At 41.6% G+C, this 13,789-nt stretch overlaps 1 long non-coding RNA gene across 1 annotated transcript in view; it reads left to right on the top strand.

Moving 5' to 3' along the window:
- The window catches only part of LOC112542685 (uncharacterized), a 158,502-nt gene that overhangs the window by 84,619 nt on the left and 60,094 nt on the right, over positions 1–13,789 (top strand). The gene's annotated exons all lie outside the window — the stretch shown is intronic.

Consider the following 13,789-nt stretch of genomic DNA (forward strand, 5'->3'; position numbering starts at 1 on the left):
CCTTCTGCATATTTGTATTTTAAAGGTATAATGACCTGACACCTACATCTCCCAATTGCAGTAACTCTCCTGGCAACCATTCATGACAGCAAAAGAAAGTTCATTTATTGAGAATAAGTGTACAGATCCAAAGCATTGCTAAGACTGAGCCCGCGTGTGCCAAAAGTTGCTTTTACCTTTTTTCCTCCTTCCCCCCTCACCCCCCTGATGCCCTAGTCTTCTCACATTCTCCCATTGGTACGACCTTGAGCATTCCATTGCCTGTGATAAGGGCCCATCTGCCTCCAATGGTCTGTTCCTCCATTCATCTTCCCATAATCTTCCATCCCTCCCCCCATGTCCTTTAATGGCAGAACCGAAGCAAGTGAAAAAGCAAGTGAAGAAAAAGCCAAGCCAATAATTAGCGTGATTAATACTTTGCGAGGATTCTGACAAAAGGTTTTAGATTATGTCTCTTATTCACTCTCAGTTGTAAGCTTCATATTTTTTTTATTGGCATAGTTTACTTTTGGGGAGTTCTACCTTACTCCCAATTCAATTACATTTTTTGTTAGGGCTACCAAAATATCTGCTCCCGTCTAGTGGTCACTTGGATTTCTGCAGCCCAAATGTGTTAGCCCTATTTTTTCCCCATGTTCACCCAAGGATTAGTTCTAAGTGGTATACAGGGTATTTGGGGATTTCCCAGATTATCATGTTGACCATTGCATGAAATACTATGCTAGACTAGGTGCTCTTTTGCTTAATTTAGCAGGTTGCTTTTATTTATCTACTTTTTAACTGTTCCCCCAGGAAATAACATATCTCAGTGCAAGAGTATTTTTCATTTATTATAATATACTGAACTAAAAACATCCACAAAAATGATTAAAACAGAATCTGTTCCTATCCGAATTATATCGTGTCCAAATGCTCTAAAAAGGAGACTGTCTTCAACAGTTTCCTGAAGAGCAACATGGCAGGGGCCAGCCTAATCTGAGGGGGCATGCTGTTCCAATGTGAGTTGGCTTAGAATGGCATTATTAGAGTGTCAACTCCTCTGACTTCTTGCAGGGAGGGCATCCATAGCCTCTATCACATTTGGAGGCACCTAGTTAGAGACTGCTCTAGTCTTTAGAGCAGACTGCTGTAGCTCTTTAAGGCTTCAGAAGACATGGATCTTTCCCAGCCTTAAATATAGAAGTTTCCCTAGGTTGGAACATTGGCTAGCAGAAGTTTTTCTACCCCTCAGCTGTGGCCCTTCCAGGAGTGAGGTATCTGTGGCCTTGCAGATATTGCTGAAGTATAATTCTTAGCATCCCAGCTAACATGGCCACTGATGAAGGACGAAGGGAATAATAGTTCAGCAACTTCTAGAGGAGCATAGCTTCTCTAACCTGAAGTGCCTGCTGTATGTTAATTGGACCATTGAGACATCTCATTGACTATCATCTAATTGCCTGATAGTGATTTTCCAAGTTTGCAGACAAGAATATTTCCCAAGTGTATCCAGAGTTTCTGGAAATCCACTTTAAACTTAATAACTTTTGCATGAAAAGCAAAAAAGCTTTTTGAGTACATGCTAAATGTCATCATACAATGGGATTTGTGTGGAGGAAGCATACTGACTCAACAAGATTTGCCCCAAGGCTCATGTCGAGCTATAATGAAGACTTATTTGAATGGAATCAATAAAAAAAAATTGTTTTAAGTGATAAAGATATTCCCTTTTCTGCTTTTCCCCACCTCCCCAAAACACATACCCAAGGAACAATAGGTATGCCATCATGTTTTTTTTCTTTTTGCAGTAACAAAAGTTTATTTCATGCTTGTTCAAAGGTCTAAAAGCATTAAAGCCACATGGATATTTTTAAAGACAAATGGATTACTGAAAAAAATTAGTTCAGAAAACTTTCACCCAGCCCATCCTTTTGTTTGTTTGTATGTTGCATTTATACCCTGTCTTCCTTTCATTTATTTATTCAGTTTGTCTTCACCATAATCAACAGAATTCTCCATGAGCTCAAGATGATATAAATGGTATCCCTTCCTCCAATTTTATCCTCACAACCATGTTGGATGGGTTGAGCTAAGGAGAGTTCCTCACCCAACTCACTCATGGTTAGTTTCCATGAGTGAAGCTGGACTTGAAATCGGGCCTCTCAACCATCATGGATGATCTCTGGTGGAAGCGGGATGAGGGTAGTGCATCCATCCTTGCTCTTCTTGACCTCTCAGTGGCTTTCGATACCATCAACCATGGTATCCTTTTGGGCTGACTTAGGGAGTTGGGCATGGGCAGCACATTTTTGTGCTGGTTCACTTCCTTCCTCTAAGGTCGGTACCAATCGGTGTTGATTGGGAGCAAGAGGTCCAGCCCACGGCCCCTCTATTGTGGGGTACCGCAGAGTTCAGTACTCTCGCTGCTCCTTTTTAACATTTATATGAAACCACTGGATGAGATCATCCGGCACCACAGGATGAGGTAACATCAATATGCAGAGGATGCCCAATATATACATCTCCATCCTGGGTGATTTGAGTGATGCTGTGACCACCCTTTCACAGTGCCTGAAGGCTGTAGGAGTCTGGATGGCGAACAACAGGCTTCAGCTGAACCCTGGTAAGATGGAGTGGCTGTGGGTTGGATGCTCCTCTGTATCTGGGGGTTTACCATCTTTGGTTCTTGATGGGGTTGCACTGCCCCAGATAGACCTGGTGCATAATCTGGGGGTTCTCCTGGACTCACGACTCCTGCTCGAGGAGCAGGTGGTAGTCCTGGCCAGGAGGGCCTTTGGGCAACTTCATGCTGTGTGCCAGTTATGCCCCTTCCTGGATCAGAAGTCCCTCCAGTCTGTCACTCACAGCCTGGTCAACTCTTGTTTAGACTATTGCAATGTGCCCTACATGGGGCTATTCTTTGAAGTGTATCCGGAAGCTACAGCTAGTTCAAAATGCAGCCGTGCGGGCAACCTTGGGTGCCCCAAGGATGGCACATGTAATACCTTTGCTGTGGGAGCTGCATTGGGTTCCAGTTTGTTTCCAGGTCCAATTCAAGGTGTTGGTTATCACCTTTAAAGCCCTACATGGCATGGGTCCAGGTTACCTGAGGGACCATCTCATCCCCATTACATTGACCCGTCCCACCCGGTCTGGCAGAGAAGGCATTTGCAGATCCTGTCAGTGAGAGAATGTCGACTGGCAGGTCCTAAGAGGAGAGCCTTCTCTGCTGTTGCCTCCGTCCTATGGAATACTCTCCCTGCAGAGGTGAGGCAGGCCGCTACCCTCCCAATTTTTCAGAGGGAATTGAAGACTTGGTTCTGCCAACTTGCATGGGGTGAGGAAAGATACAATCGACCGTGGGGATGGCTGGTGCCTTGACGATGCTCCCTGAGTTTATTAACATGTAATTAACATCAGCCTCTTGGAAGTATTATAAAGGAAGTTTGTTTTTAGCATATTTTAATTAATTAATTAATTAATATTTGTCTATTTTAATTAATGTCTATTATATTTTTACTGTAAACCTCCCAGAGTTACTCCACAGTGAGAGGGGCAGTGACAAATTTGAAATATAAATAAATAAAATAAAAATAGTCTAACGTTTAACCACTATATCACTGACTTTCATAGGAACAAGTAAGGTACGGAAGAGACATCCAATAGAGAGTTACAGTGCTGTGACTACTTTTTGAAGTTTTTCTAAAAGAAATTGCACAAATAGCATAGCAGAGAACTGAAATGCATGTAGTCCTTGACTTAAAACAACAATTGGAACTGGAATTTCTGTTGCTAAGCGATGTGGTTGTAAAGTGCAACTGCATCGCTTAGTGATAGCAATCCCTGCAGTCCCAGTTGCCGTCGTTAACTGAATCCTATGGTTGTTAGGTGAGGCAACATCCTGCCAGCTTCTCACAACCAAAATCAGTGGGAACCAGCAGGAAGTTGCAAGTCCCAGACTGGCAGGCAAGTAAGTATTTACTGACGGGTGGGCGAGGGAGTGAGGGGATACATGGGGTGCAGGGGAGGGTGCATGGGGGTGTGTGAGGGGTGCCACGTGGGTCGGGGAGGGTGCGCGGGTGGGGGAGACTTACCTCAGTGATTTGCGACCTTCCCTGATGGCAATCCCCATTGACTTTCTGGGGAAGCTGGCAGGGAAGGTTGCAAATAGTGATCATGTGATCTTGGGGTTCTTGGCAATGGGTCGTAAGTGTGAACATGTTGCCAAGCACCCAAATTGCAGTTATGTGACCACAAGGGTGCTGGGACAGCCGTAACTCTGAGGACCAGTCATAACCACAATTCATTCAGCACTGTCATAACTGTGAATGATCATTGAATGAATGGTTGTAAGTTGAGGACTACCTGTAAGAGAAGCTACAGCCACTGGTTTACTGCTACACCACCTCTTCCTGTTTCCATTCTGGAGAAGAGAGACTGAGATTTGGTAATTTGTGTGCTTGTAACCTCAAGCCTAAATTATTGTAATATACTCTGTATGGGGTGACCCTTGAAGTTGATTTGGAAATTGCAAGTGGCCCAGAATGTGGCAGCAGAAATGATAAACGGGGCTACCTTGAGCTCCCACTCTCACAATCCCTTGCTGAAACACCTTGGCTGGATGCTGATTGCCTTCCAAACTCAATTGAAGTAGCTTTTGATGTATATAAAGCTAATGCTGCTTGGGCCAAAATAGGACTGCCTCATTCTGTACAGTCTACCTGCCCTCTCAGGTCATGAATGGAACACCTATTGCAGGTCCTGCCATGTATATGTTTGGTGTGAACAACCAGTTGGACATTGTCCATGGCAGGGCCCATATTATGGAATAAATTGCTATTGGAGTCAAAGCCAGTCCTCCCTTTCTACAGCTGAGGAGTGGGCTCAAAACATACAGTACATCTTTTTCATTAAATGGTCATTTAATGTCACTGTTTTTGTACTTCATGTGTATTATCATTATTTTTTAATGGATGTTTTTACTGTATTTTGAAAGGTGCGCAAAGCTGTTAAGGCAGCATATATATTTTCTAAATAAATAAACAAGTAAATGTTTTAAACAACATGTATCATCTCAAAGTTCTCTAGTTATTGGGCTGGTTAAAAAAATCATCAGCAACAATGACAAATAATATTCTAATAAACTCTTATTAATTTTTGAGCTTTATTTATATGTTGTCTGAGATGCAGTTTTTGTTACTGGAAACATTGAAAAAAATCCATGGGGAAAAAAGAAAGAACAAAATCCACAAGTTCCCTTCTCTTGTCAACCCATCCTCATTTTTCCATCCCCCACCCTTTCATCTCTAGCCTAATTGTATCTTGTTCTACGAGGATGGTATGAAAATTTTAAAAATAATGAAGAGTTACAAATGGACGTATATTATCAGGAGCAAAATAGATTAGCGGCATTTTGTTTTTCTTTTTAAATTAAATCTATTGTGGTTTTGGATATGTGCTTGATTCTTCCACTTCAAACCATTTCAAACTAAGAGTCTGCCAAATTACATCAGATTTGTGATTGACCTCCCTAGCTACACATGAACCATGGCTTCTGACTCTTGTCTGGGCATCTGCCAGGGGTGGAGTAAGAATGTGTTAGGAAAAAAAATCCCTTAATGTAAATGAAATGAAATGGAGATGAAATGGAGTGGAGTTGTCTGCAATCACGCAGGGAAAAAAATCCCCGAATTCCTCAACTTCAGATCACGATGGATGAATCAAATGGCTGTCTGGCATGGTTCATGATTTATACTGTATACAGTTTATAAACAAAGTAAAATTATGGTCAATCCAAGAATGAACAAGCAAAGGAAGATTTGGGTTTGCAGTGCATAATCTCTTCTTTCACAAGCAGTATATCTATTGCTGGGTTGCAGAGTGTGGAATTACCATTCTTCAAAGTTTCTTAGTTGCTGTTTTTGGCAGGAATATGTCATTTTAGCTCATCCCTTCTAGCTTGCAAGTACTCCTATTTGCATTTTTTTTTTTCTGTAGCCAAAATGTTTTTTGATATTACATGCATTTAGGAGATCATTTCCTGGATAAAGATCTAAGAGGTCCAGCCAGGATTCTGCTGTGGCACGCAGAAACAGTACAGGTTGCATATTTTGTCTTTTGGACTAGGGAATTCTGGAAATTATCATTCCAACACAACTGGAAGGTGCTAGATTGGAAACGGTTGCTTTACGAACATCCAAATCATCTTAGGCTCTTGACAATCCTGATCATGTCATGCCACAGTACTCTACTTTTTCAGCAGAGTAATTTTACAGTACAGAGTCTCCATGACTGTAGTGAATATACAATCTCCAGGAGCAATATTTTCCCATCTGTTAGTTTTGGGCAAGTTAGGTCTCTCCACCCTTTTTTCCATTCTTCTCATCATGAGTTTTTTGAAAAATTCAGTTGGTCTTTAGGAAGTTCATATTCTTCTCATGTCCTGCTGATTTAGAATCTGGCCTGCACTAGTTAATTCTAGCTCAGTTACATAAATACGATTTGATCCAGTAGTGTTGGTTCCTTCTAAAGCTGTACTTTTCAGTCTCTGGGTTCCCAAAACATTATTTTTATTGAAGCATCAATGGACAATGCCATGAAAAGAAACAGGCTAATGTTCCACCTGACATTTGACAATAAAAAAGCTGCAATATCTATGGACTTTTAACCACATATGAAATTATACTAGAGCCAGGAACATGTATCCCTGTTGGACAAACTGACATATCTGCCATATAAACACACAAATATTTCCTCCAAAACATATATTACCTTGACTGGCATTATAGCATAACTGCTAAGGTTATCATCCAAACTAGTTCCTCTCTTCCTTCTTGTGACTGCCTGTTTATCTGGCTATGCTAAGAATGTGATCAGATGTAGGAGCAAGGAGAGTATGAATTGCAGATTCAGCTGACTTATCCCTCCAGATTCTGCATGGATGTTGCCCAAGGGAAAAGGGCAAGATGGTGGCTAAAGGCAAGAGTAGTAGCTCACTCAGGAAATCTTATTGGCATTAAGATGGCTTTTTTTTTTTTTTTTGTTCCAGCATAATTCTGTCTTCCCTTGCCTGTAAACCTCCCTCAAGATTCAGTGGGGGAACCCCCAACTTGGGTAGAGGAATGATTGGTGGAGGGAAATGGCCTTCTCAATGGCTACACCTAAATGGTGCAAGTCCCCAGGTGGGAGACTAGCACCCCCTCTTTGGTGACCTTTTGCATGTTGATTAAAGCCTTTGGTTTAGGAAGACATTCATTCCACCACCTGTGTACATTGTACCTCAACATGTGATCTGTCATTTCCTATTTTGATTAGATAATTTTCTTTCACCAATTTTCTCTTCTTTTCAGTGATGTTAATTTTGTACCAGTTTTCATGATTAAGACACTTGAAGGACTGCATACATCTTAAAAGATCAGGATACAATTTTAAAAAGAAATAAATATATTGGGTGTATATTTAAAAGAGATCTAGAGATCTCTTCAAGAAAATTGGAGATATCAAGGGAACGTTTTGTGCAAAGATAGGCATGATAAAGGACAAAAAAGGCAGGGACCTAACAGAAGCAGAAGAGATTAAGAGGTGGCAAGAATACACAGAAGAACTATACAAGAACGATCTTAATGTCCCTGATGTCCACGTTGGTGTGGTTGCTGACCTTGAGCCGGACATCCTAGAGAGCGAAGTCAAGTGGGCCTCAGGAAGCATTACTAACAACAAAGCTAGCAGAGATGCCAGTATTCCAGCTGAGTTATTTAAAATACTAAACGATGATGCCGTTAGTGCTGCACTCAATATGCCAACAAGTTTGGAAAACTCAACAGTGGCCATGGGATTGGAAAAGGTCAGTTTATGTTCCAATTCCAAAGAAGGGCAATACCAAAGAATGCTCAAACTACCACACAATTATGCTCATTTCACATGCTGTGCTCAAAATCCTACAAGCTAGGTTTCAGCAGTACGTGAACCGAGAACTACCAGATGTAGAAAGTGGGTTTTGAAGAGGCAGAGGAACTAGAGATCAAATTGCCAACATTCGTTGGATCATGAAAGCACAAGAGTTCCAGAAAAACATCTACTTCTGCTTCATTGACTATGCAAAAGCCTTTGATTGTGTGGATCACAACAAACTCTGGCAAATTCTTAAAGAGATGGGGGTACCAGACCACCTTACCTGTTTCCTGAGAAATCTGTATGCGGGCCAAGAAGCAACAGTTAGAACCGGTCATGGAACAACCAATTGGTTCAAAATAGGGAAGGAGTACGACAAGGCTCTATATTGTCACCCTGTGTGATGGACTGGAATGGAGGAAGGGGGGTGAAAACGGTGCTTTCGTCTCCAGAGCAACGCTCTGGAGATAAGCGGAGAAAGCTGGCGCATCCCTAAACATTCCAGAAGATAGTAGAGAGTTGTGCCTGGGAACTACTGGTCAGTCTGAAAAGATTCTGTAAATAAGCGCTAGCTAATAAACCTTGCTGATTGAACCTACATGGTCTCCAGGAGTTCCTTGGGCTAGGCCTGACACCCTGCTTATTTAACTTATATGCAGAGTACATCATGAGAAATGCCAGGCTGGAAGAATCACAAGCCAGAATTAAGATTGCAGGGAGAAACATCAACAACCTCAGATATGCAGACGATACAACCCTAATGCCAGAAAGTGCAGAAGAACTAAAGAGCTTCTTGATAAGGGTGAAAGAGGAGAATGCAGAAGCTGGCTTGAAACTCAACATTAAAAAAACTAAGATCATGGCATCTTGATCCATCAATTCCTGGCAAATAGAAGGGGTAGAAATGGAAGCAGTAACAGACTTTATTTATTTGGGCTCCAAGATCACCGCAGATGGAGACTGGAGCCACGAAATTAAAAGACGCTTGCTCCTTGGGAGGAAAGCTATGGCAAACCTGAATAGCATATTAAAAAGCAGAGACATCACCTTGCCGACAAAGATCCGCATAATCAAAGCTATGGTTTTTCCAATAGTAATATATGGCTGTAAGAGCTGGACCATAAGGAAGGCTCAGCGCTGAAGAATTGATGCCTTTGAACTGTGGTGCTCAAGAAGACTTTTAGGAGTCCCTTGGACTGGTAGGAGGTCAAACCAGTCAATCCTAAAGGAAATCAACCCTGACTGCTCATTGAAAGGATTGATACTGCAGCTCAAGCTCAGATACTTTGGCCACCTAATGTGAAGAGAGGACTCTTTAGAAAAGACCCTGATGCTGGGAAAGATTGAAGGCAAAAGGAGAAGGGGACGGCAGAGGATGAGATGGTTAGATAGCATCACCGAAGCAATGAACATGAAATTGAGCAAACTCCGGGAGGCAGTGAAGGACAGGAAGGCCTGGCGCAATATGGTTCATGGGGTCACGAAGAGTTGGACATGAGTTAATGACTGAACAACAACAACAACATTTAAAAACCAGAAGGTCTGGTTCAAACATTAATGTATTGGACCAAATACAAGCACTTCCTTTGCATCTTCTCCCTAAGGCATTTGCAGTTCAAAAACAGAGCCGGTATATCCTTCCTTGAAGCAAGTTGCTTCATCCTGGCACATTACAGGGCTGGTTCTGCTTCCTCTCTTACCTTCAACCCTTTTCCTCCTGTGGCTTTCTGTGCTGTGAGTCATTTCAAACTATAGCAATGCAGTTCAAAATAGTTTTAAAGGAAATGTTAATTTCCATGCCATTTAAAAATGTAAAAGGTGAAAATATTTGGCAAAACTAATTTCTATATCCAAATTCCATTTTATACCTTGACTGGGCTCAGAAGCTAAGCAAGTCAGGCTGAGTTAGTACTTCAAATGAGACCTCCAGACCTGGAAGTTGAAGTAAGAACTTGAAAAACATACCAGAAGGAAGCAAACCGCTTGAACTTGTTCATGAAGTCCCCAGGAATCAAGTCTGACTTTTTGCCACAAGATACACCTGAACACTTTAACATGGTTCTGTTAATGCTTTATTTGCAGGCCATTTCAAGGGATTTCTGTTCTGGATTTGAATGATACATGTACATACAGTCAGGTCCAGAAATATTGGGACATCGACACAATTCTAACATCTTTGGCTCTATACACCACCACAATGGATTTGGAATGAAACAAACACAATGTGCTTTAACTGCAGACTGTCAGCTTTAATTTGAGGGTATGTACATCCAACTCAGGTGAATGGTGTAGGAATTACAACAGTTTGCATATGTGCCTCCCACTTGTTAAGGGACCAAAAGTAATGGGACAGAATAATAATCATAAATCAAACTTTCCCTTTTTAATACTTGGTTGCAAATCCGTTGCAGTCAATCACAGCCTGAAGCCTGGAACGCATAGACATCACCAGACACTGGGTTTCATCCCTGGTGATGCTCTGCCAGGCCTCTACTGCAACTGTCTTCAGTTCCTGCTTGTTCTTGGGGCATTTTCCCTTCAGTTTTGTCTTCAGCAAGTGAAATGCATGCTCAATGGGATTCAGGTCAGCTGATTGACTTGGCCATTGCATAACATTCCACTTCTGTCCCTTCAAAAACTTTTTGGTTGCTTTTGCAGTATGCTTTGGGTCATTGTCCATCTGTACTGTGAAGCGCCGTCCAATGAGTTCTGCAGCATTTGGCTGAACATGAGCAGATAATATTGCCCAAAACACTGCAGAATTCATCCTGCTGCTTTTGTCAGCAGTCACATCATCAATAAATATAAGAGAACCAGTTCCATTGGCAGCCATACATGCCCACGCCATGACACTACCACCACCATGCTTCACTGATGAGGTGGTATGCTTAGGATCATGAGCAGTTCCTTTCCTTCTCCATACTCTTCTCTTCCCATCACTCTGGTACAAGTTGATCTTGGTCTCATCTGTCCATAGGATGTTGTTCCAGAACTGTGAAGGCTTTTTTAGATGTTGTTTGGCAAACTCTAATCTGGCCTTCCTGTTTTTGAGGCTCACCAATGGTTTACATCTTGTGGTGAACCCTCTGTATTCACTCTGGTGAAATCTTCTTTCGATTGTTGACTTTGACACACATACACCTACCTCCTGGAGAGTGTTCTTGATCTGGCCAACTGTTGTGAAGGGTGTTTCTTCACCAGGGAAAGGATTCTTCGGTCATCCACCACAGTTGTTTTCCGTTGTCTCCCAGGTCTTTGGGTGTTGCTGAGCTCACCGGTGCGTTCCTTCTTTTTGAGAATGTTCCAAACAGTTGTTTTGGCCACACCTAATGTTCTTGCTATCTCTCTGATGGGTTTGTTTTGTTTCTTCAGCCTAATGATGGCTTGCTTCACTGATAGTGACAGCTCTTTGGATCTCATCTTGAGAGTTGACAGCAACAGATTCCAAATGCAAATAGCACACTTGAAATGAACTCTGGGCCTTTTATCTGCACATTGTAATTGGGGTACTGAGGGAATATCACACACCTGGCCATGGAACAGCTGAGAAGCCAATTGTCCCATTACTTTTGGTCCCTTAACAAGTGGGGGGCACATATGCAAACTGTTGTAATTCCTACACCGTTCACCTGAGTTGGATGTACATACCCTCAAATTAAAACTGACAGTCTGCAGTTAAGGCACATTGTGTTTGTTTCATTCCAAATCCATTGTGGTGGTGTGTAGAGCCCAAGATGTTAGAATTGTGTCGATGTCCCAATATTTCTGGACCTGACTGTATGTGCATATGTGGGTGTGGAAGATGGGGTCTGGGACAAAGAGCACTCTGCCATTGCTCCCATTCCATTCCCAGTGCATGGAAGCAAATGGAAATGAGATTTTTTTAAGACTAGTGGTAAATGCTAAAGAAATGGATCAAGATATACAAACAGCAATGGAATGTAACAGAATATTAACTATATCAGGATCAACAATCTTGTGCCTAATTATATTGCAATGCAACTGAATTTTCACAGTATTAAATTGGCCAGGATAAATGATAGCATAATCCAAAAGTGTATTTTTTTTTATTCCATAATTTACAATAGTTGTGGAAGACAAGTTTGGATTTAAGTTCTTGATCACACTTCCCCAGACTGGTATTCTCCAAGTGTATTAGTTCCCAGCAAGTCAGGCTGAGAAGTATGAAGATGAAGTTCAGTGACACTAGGTAGGGGAAGGCTGTTAGATGTTCTACAAGAAACATTTAAAATGTACAATTCACTTCCTTTTAAACAGGCAGTAACCCATGGTGGTCTACCTCAGGGCCAGTTTAAGAAATTTGTAGGCCCAATGCAACATCAGGTTTTGAGGCCCCTGCCCATACATATCCCTAGATTAACAGAGCAGAGCAAATGGGTTAGTAAAAGATTTTCTGAATGGAATACTCACAGAAACTAAACTGAGAATTAATGATGTGTTTAGAAGAAACAGATACAAAAGACATCACTCAGTGAGATTTTACGTAAGAGAATTGCCCTGTTGGACTGATCTACAGTTGTGTTAACCTATGGGTGAACTTGCCCCCCCACAAAAAATCCACTCAATCCTATCTACCTGTTGGCTAACAGCTTTCTAAGTCAACAGAGAGACCAACCCACTTGAAAATATAATTGTCCTGATTCACCCACTGGCTGACATGGAGCTGTTGGCCTATGAGCAGACCAGCCTGCTTGAAAACCCAATCAGCCTAAAACAAACATGAGGTGATTTCTCTGGGGTGGTGCAATGGAGAGGGGCAGCCACAATCTCTTTATTTTTGGGCCCTCCTTGCTTTCCCCTAGCCACTTCGGCCACTGCTTTGCTCAGAGAACCCTCCACTGTGCTGGGGCCCAATGTAGCTGCATACATTGAATTCCCCTTGAACTGATCCTGATAGACTTACCAACATCTTGTGCAATGCACAAGCCAAAAATAGATGTACGACAGACTTCATATTCCTGTTTACTATTTTAGATCATTATTTGAACTGTGCCCACACTATTGTGAAGACGACTTTATGGAGTTTTATAAGAAAGTGTCCTTTTAAGAAATCAGGACAGCTCCATGGAACTATACTGTAGAAATACTGTCTTCTAGTGTTACTAATGACAGCTCTTAACTGAAATGGGACTGTTGCGCATTGCATCATGTATGTATATAAATTGCTGAGATGTGATGGAATGGAATTATGGAGGCCAGAATCGGGGAGTGAAGAATCCTCTTTCGTCTCCCGAAGCACGGGGAAGAGATAAGAGGATGAGGCTGGCACCTCCCTGAGGAATGCAGGCTGTGTTTACTGACTGACCCTGGGAACTGGTTCCAGTCTGGGAAGATTCTTGATAGAGGTTGTAGCTAATAAACCTTGCTGGATTGAATCTGCATGGTCTCCTGGAGTTCCCTGGGCTAAACCTGACATGAGGACTGAAAATGATTGGAGGAAAAGTACTGTATAAAAAGGACAAAGTAAAATACAAATCACAAATATTACAAAGGTCTTAGCCCCATGAGTTCCATACTTTGCCCACTCCTATTGAAACTTTGTATGGCTTCAAAAAATGGCAATCAATGGATCAAAAAGGCCAGTGAATGGCTTATATAAAATACATATGCTATAAAGCTTTTTAAAAAGTTTAAATATAAAACTTAAAATATTTCATTCTGGAATTACACAATCTCTGAATCATTTAGTTATAAGTCTTATGGAACTGTAATAAGAACACTCTAATTTAGTTTCACCAATCTGGTGCTGTCCCAACATGCTGGGATTATAACTGATATTATTCATGGACTACTACAATGAATATATGTGTTATTAGAATCCATCAAGTAATGAATCTTGTTTAAATCACAGCTATGAAGCTATCTTTTAATTAATAAGGATGACCACCTAGAATTTTCA

This window comes from Python bivittatus, unplaced genomic scaffold (genome assembly GCF_059951505.1).
Source record: "Python bivittatus isolate LINGU-HERP-01145 unplaced genomic scaffold, Pbiv_v1 ctg000580_np1212, whole genome shotgun sequence".
NCBI lineage: Eukaryota > Metazoa > Chordata > Lepidosauria > Squamata > Pythonidae > Python > Python bivittatus.